Genomic DNA, 6,908 nt, shown 5'->3' on the forward strand with positions numbered 1-6,908 from the left:
CCCAATCGGTAGCCTTTTGCCGATGAGGAATCGGCCAATTAGGGGGATGGGTTAATTGGGCCTGTATGGGCTTGGAAAGGAATAAGAGGATGAGGAGGAGGTTAGCCCATGAAGCATGGAGTAACCAACCTAGCACGAATCGTGCTTGTAGATATTCGTTTTCTGTTTGAATTAGGGATAGAATTCTAGTCGGTTAAGAAGTTATCTGTACGGGGCTATAAATAGCTACCTTTGTAAATCTGTAATCATCAACCAATCAATACAACAAACTACTTTTTCTTCGTACTTACTTTCAAGCAGGCGACTTCGCCAATACTTTCCTCTTTTTCACGAGTTCGTACGGGTTGGCAGGGCTGCATCAGCTTAATCTCCGGCCGATTCTGTAAGTTCCGCTTATCGAGTAATATCTAAGCTTTAACTTCGGGCGTATCGCTGTTGTTTCGTTTAGATTTATTCACTAGTTATCGATATCTGCTAGAATCATAGGTTTTACCTGTCTTTCTAGTTTTATCACCAGTTATCCAGCTAGGAATCGGTAGTTTCGGCTTCTTTCATGTTTTTGCTATTAAATTCATCTATTGCCGATTAGATCTGTTCCTAGTATTGTTATCATAGCGTTGTATTGATTACTCCATTAGTTTTCTGCCTACAAGGCTACAGTAATCGGTTACCTTATAGCCGATTTCTTTATTACGGCGAATCGGCCGATTCGCTGATAAGCTATCTCGAGATCGGAAACTGAGCCGATCGGGATTTCTGGACCTGACACGTATTCTCCCTTGCCAATCAACAGGTCAGATTGGCTGGCACGCCGCGCGAACCGCACCAGGGCAATCACCCGAACAGGAGCTAAGCAGATTCTCCCGGGTCGTGTGTCCGACGCTGGGATTCGGTTGACCGATTTCTAGCGCCAACAACATGTTCTTTTGATTGTGCCCTTAATCTACCTACGCTGATGGAGAGGATCGTGATGGGGTCTTTCTTGTGTAAGGTAGGGATTTTCGGGAGCTAGACCGGAGGTATAGATTTAAATATACTTTTTACTAAAATCGATCTATGTTGCTTTGCTATCTATGCTCGAATTTACAACACGCATAGTCTATGTTGCTCTAGATTGGTTACCTCTGCTCTATCTGTTATCTGTCTGGACATGCCTAGTAGATTAGATCTGAATCTCTCATAAACAACAAAGTTCATACTAACAATACTAGTTAAAATAGATCTTGTGCTATAGTTCCACGGATTGATAAACCTTGGGGGAGTACTCTAAGGGAAAACCTACAACTGATCCGTGCGCTTGCGGTTCACAATTGGCATGCTACAGCGGTCAACAATGGACCATGGAGAAATGGCCGGCCAATCATGGAGTTGAGAGGAGAATGGAAGAGAGAATTCGATTGGGTTAGGCCAGATTTGGCCCAAAAGATTTTAGAAGTTTTGGAATTATTTGAGAAGAAAGAAAAGATATTCATATTTAAATTTCAGAGAGAATTCAAATTTGAACACAAAGCCAAAAAAAGATCCAACATGCATAATGGTTATGTTTATGCAAATTTTCAAAATTCGAAAATCGTTTGCAGTTAGTGGTTAGATCTACTGCTATCAAATCAAGTTAATTTTTTTGTTGCAAAATTGAAAAAGTTCAAATTTTTAGTCGTGTGCTGCTCGTGAAGGCAGGCTTCTCGTTGATCATGCATGCATCGGTCTAAAAAATGGGCGTGCCTTCATTTGGGCGCAGTCCCGTCCATGTTTACAGTTCAGTGGGCACAACACAAGGCAGCTTCTCTTCAGGCATGCATGCTTGTCATCTGATCCGTTGGGCAAAGCGGTGCTGGTTGGACAGAATGATGGGCCAATAACTGCTTCAACGTTCCCTCGTCCCTAGCTGCTCAGGCCGGAGCATTTTTTTTTAACAAAAACAGGAGCGGCAGGCCCCTACTGATTATCTTATTATTAGAAAAAGGAAAAGAGATTTTACAAGTAAGGCAAAACAAAAAGAAAGGAAAAAAAATAAAATTTGCATCAGATTCTCAAGCCAGCCTCTCATGATAGGAGCTAAACTTTCTTTTGCAGGATGGATAACAATGCAAATTCATGGTTGAAAGTTCCGTGACAAATCTCCGTTGTTGCCTGCCTTTGATTGAAAATCATGCCATTTCTTGTTGTCCAGATGCTCTAGCTCATTAGTATGATAACCTCCATAAAAAATGACACTGCTAGTTGCTGTTCCATCACTTCTAGAATTTCATGTATGGGGTTGTTTCGTTGATGGCTGGCTGGACCTGCCTGCCCAGGCAGTGTCCTCACATGCACGATTTCGGTGGCCTGGAGTGCAGATTGATGCCTTGGCGCGTGGCTGCCTCGCAGGCCTTGAACCAACAGCCCAGCCCCTATGTTCACGGGCTCAGGAGGAGTATTCAGCACACGCACCACACCCTTCTCATCTCTAGCCCACAGCCATTATATTCACACATACAGTACGCCGCCGGCAAGCAGTCCCTCTGATCATTGGTGGGACCAGAAGAAGGAATCTTAGATAATTACAACATAGATCAAAGGGTACAGATTTTTTTAGATAATGAAAAGATGTATTTTCGATTTCAGTCGTCCTCTATCGACGAGGATGCATTATTATAGAATACAACTATTACATGTAGCTATCCACCACTATAGAGATGAACACATGACCTAAGACCACATAGCCGAGACATCAAACAACAATAGATACTGATCGATGTACACTAAAATAAAAAGATAAGAATAAAAAACAAAATCTCCAACATGCTCTACGTGTAATTGACAACGGGATGAGATTTGGCTCTGATTTGGTTGCATAATATGTTTATTTTTTTTGTAATGCATGTTTTATGTTTTGACTGATTGGAGAAGAAGGTGGTGGTATAACTTATGTATTTTGCTCATGTGTGCAGGTGCAAGGATGTGGCATGACAGTCGACAGCGGGAACGAGAAGGTCAAGTGCGTGGCGTGAGCCAAGCTAGGGATGTCAAGAGGTAGAGCAGAGTCATGTTTGGTCCACACTGTGCATTATGGGCAAAGAAGACACAAGGAGATGATCAAGATTCAAGACTGCGAGGTTGACCAAGTCAAGGATGGAGTCGAGTGCAAGTTAGAAATGTTCCGAGTGCGGGAGGGTCTTGATGGTGTCAAAGCCTTGGACGAGGTGCACACGCCACGTTCGTGGGGCTTGCTTAAGGAGTAAGAGAGGTGAGCTGACTCTTAATTTGAGAAGCGTGCAAGACAGATTCTTAGTTTGGCGTGGAAGATCTGAAGACGTATGACATAATCTCAATGCTTGCATTGAGACAAAACAATGTCGTGAAGAAGCTGGGTCCGTTCGACGATCGAGGAAAAAACTTGGACAAAAATGCCCCTCGTAGGTAATGTATCTTAGTGTTATGTGCAAGGTAGTTTTGGACAGGTGCAAACATCTATAAATTAGGAGAGAGGCTGAGATTTCAATGAACTCACGGAACCCTAATTTCATTTTGCTTCATGTGAGCCAGTTAGTGCTTAAGTGACCCGAGTAGGCTAGGTTAGGAAGTTAATCACTCTAGTTTAGCCAAATTTCAAAAGCGAGGGAGGATTGTGGGTTGTGCCCTGTCCATGTATCTCAAGATGTTCTTGATGAATCAATCAATGCATGGTTAGTGTTTCTAATCTTGTCTCCCTTGCCCATTTTCCTTTTTTTTGAATTCCGGAGGTCTTTTAGAGGATTTTTCGTTCTTGAGATTGGGCATGGTTTTGATGCAAAACATGCGGAGGATCCGTGTGTTAGGATGTGACTTCACTTGCCCATCCTTTGGCTCATAGTTCACATGAGCACTTCAGATTTGAGGATTTGGTGAAGTTGCCCCCTCTCAAGTGTTCTTCGTTGGATCAATTCTTCATCCTTTTGTGTGGATCTTGTTCGTGGAGGTTCACTTTGCTCAGATCAAGCCTGCGTCTAAGTTTCGTTGGATTTAGAGTTCGTCCGCTCGGCTTCCTCAAATTTGGATTTTGAATCAGGTTGCTCCTCGTGGGGTTTTGATGAGTACCAGATATCCGATGAAATTTAATGTGGTCACATCGGACACCCGGTGAGTGCATGAGTCGGCCGGGATTCATCTCTGCTGTGGAGTTTTATTCTCACCGAGATTTCCGGTGGTCATGTCTGTGACCACCCACGAATGTATGTGACCACTGGTGAGTCGTGGGTGTAACATCCTGCAAATTTATGAAATGTTAATTTTGAGCAAAAAGTGAAAAATTCAAATTTTTTGTTTGAATTGTATGAACCATGAAAATAAATTGCAAATTAAGGTTAAAATTTCTTTTTCACTTCCAAAATCTCTAGAAAATGAAAATGGTCCACTAAAATATTTAAGCATGACCTTGCAGGAATGAGTTGAATTATTATTTGGAGTTCTTTTGGGCTGAATTCAAATTTGAAATCTAAATTCAAATTTGAATTAGAAAAACAAAAACAAACTTCCTAAACTTACCTGGGCCGAAACCACGCCCGGCCTGCGAAACCGCGCTGGCCTCCTTTACTTCGCCGGCCTGCCCACCACACCGCCTGGGCCGAAACCAGCTGGCTCTCCCGGCGCAGCAACTGGCCCACCGGCCTGCCCGTCCGCTCACGCCAGCGCCGCGCGCACACCTTCGCTCGCTCTTGCCGACAGGTGGGACCCACCTGTCAGCTTTCTCTCCTACCTCCACCTCCTCCGCTGACCGCTCTGTGCCGCGCCGCCCCGTACTGCTCCACACCCCGCACCGCGACAAAGAAGCCGCGGGATCCTTCCAGACCCATGCGCCGCGCACCCCGTGACCCCGCACTCACCAACCTGCACCCCGGAGCTGTTAGATGCTCACCACGCTGCCTCGCGCGCGTATCCTGAAGATCACTAGCCATCCTCCCCGTCCCGACGCCCAAACCCTACGTGCGCCGCTATATAACCCTTCGCCTGCACTGTTCTGGGCAGCCGCTTGCCCTAGGGGCTTTCCCCATCCGCCGTCGCCACTAGAAAAGAGGGAGAGAAGGGAGAAGAAAGGGGGAAGAAAAGCCGGAGCAGAGGAGGAGAGCGTTGCCGCTGGAGTCGCTGGGACGCCGCCACCGACAAGCTGGCGCTCGCACATCTACATCGCCGTCACCTACGTGCTCTGCACGGCTTCAACATCGCCCAGTGTCGCCTCGCCACTACGCCAAGCATCGTGTCCCCAAGCTCCAAGGTGAGCTCACCCACCTCCTTCTTGTGCCGTCTCACCTTGCCGCCGTGATCAAGGCCGCGCCCGCGGTTAACTGCGAACCCGCGTGCCTTGCCAACCTTGTCACCGCATGTGCCTTTGTCCGGCCTTTGAGCCGCATATGTTTGTAGGTGCCCGACCTTCTCTCGTTCACCACCAGCACGTGCTCGCCTCACTCTTGCCATGTGTTGGGGACCGCCCCACAACGTGCCCTGAACGAAGCTGGCGCGGACCTCTCCCCGACATCGACGCTGACCTCGTCATTATGCTCTTTTAGGAAGCTAACAATTAATTGAAGCTAACTAGTACGAGGATGCCCGTTCTGTGATTTTGCAGGCAAGGATTCCCGAAGTTAAAGCCCCCACGGAACTCCCGGTGACCTGACTTCGGGGAGGTCCTATGACCAAAGCCCGAGGTAAGCTGACTTCGAACAATGAAGGCGGAAAGCATACGGAAGCATACTTAGTCCCGACGAAGCTAATGAGTAGGGAAGGAAGGGATCAAGACAGCCCTGGGACCACACTACTGAGGGTCAATTTTGTAATAAGGATCTCGGAAAGGGTTAGAAATATAATGCCACTTTGAAAGCAACATCTTGAGTAGGGGTCAAGTTACTGTCTTGTACGGGATATGCCCGGAATGTAGTTAGTGGGTATGGGTATAACGGGTATGGCCCTATAAAGAGAGGTGAACCGTCCCCCTAGGACGGGTACTATTCATTGATAGGATAGCTACAGTTACACTTGCTTGAGTCTTCATTGTCTTCGTACACTGCTTATCTTCTATTTGGTCGAGACCCAACACCATGGACCGCCGCTGTGGCACACCGCCGTGGCGAGCACCATAGCCCCTAGGAAGCCCCAAAGGTGATGTCTTTGCGCTCCGACGAGCTTTACCTCGACAAGACCCAACCTAACCATGCTATACCCGTGCTGGTAGCCGAGCCCAGCCGCCCCTCGGCGTGCTATCGCTGCCGCCAGTGGCGCCATGGTCGCCCACCGCCGTGGAAGCCCGAGGAGGAGGCTAGAGTGTCGGCGCGGCCACGGTGTAGCATCCTCGTGCCAAATGCGTTGAGTGATGTCACCGGAGATACGCGAGCGCCGCCGCCGGAAAATAGGGTGCCCCGCCGCCTATCACCGCCCGTCAACACCCTAGACCGCCTCGCCGTCAGAAGTTAGGGCTAGGCAGCGATTTTAAGCCCGTAAACTGCCCTAGGGCCGCTGGTAGAGCGAGCTCCGACGAGCCTCGACCGTGGCCGCGGCGGAGGGGAAGGGGAAGATGCCCCCGCCGCCGGACACCCCGCCATAGATGTGGTCCACGTGAACCACAGTCTATGGTGCACGGTGGACCAAGCCCCAAGCCGCGCCATGGACCGCACCACACGGGGGACCACACGAAGGCGTGGCCACACGAGCCGCATGGGTAACACGCAAGCGCCACGTCAGCATTAGCGCCAGCCTATAGCCTCCTAAAGCCGCTTATAGACCACACGTGGCTGCTAACTCCGTTGCCGCGCAGCTAACGCACGTGTGCCACCTAAGTGCTACAGATACACCACAGCCAGCCTAGAGACAACCTATAGCTACTAGGGTGCCACATCAGCATGTGGGGCCCACTAACCTGTTGACCGTTAACTTTGACCATTGACCGTGTCAACACTAAC

The 6,908-nt window shown here is 48.4% G+C and overlaps 1 long non-coding RNA gene across 1 annotated transcript; it reads left to right on the plus strand.

Moving 5' to 3' along the window:
- Positions 1-3,367: 3,367 nt before the first annotated feature.
- LOC117833798 (uncharacterized) lies at positions 3,368-5,996 on the plus strand. Its single transcript, XR_004635556.2, has 2 exons — positions 3,368-5,230; positions 5,582-5,996. It is a non-coding gene; the product is annotated as an uncharacterized lncRNA (long non-coding RNA).
- The last annotated feature ends 912 nt before the right edge of the window (positions 5,997-6,908 follow it).

This window comes from Setaria viridis, chromosome 8 (assembly GCF_005286985.2).
Source record: "Setaria viridis chromosome 8, Setaria_viridis_v4.0, whole genome shotgun sequence".
NCBI lineage: Eukaryota > Viridiplantae > Streptophyta > Magnoliopsida > Poales > Poaceae > Setaria > Setaria viridis.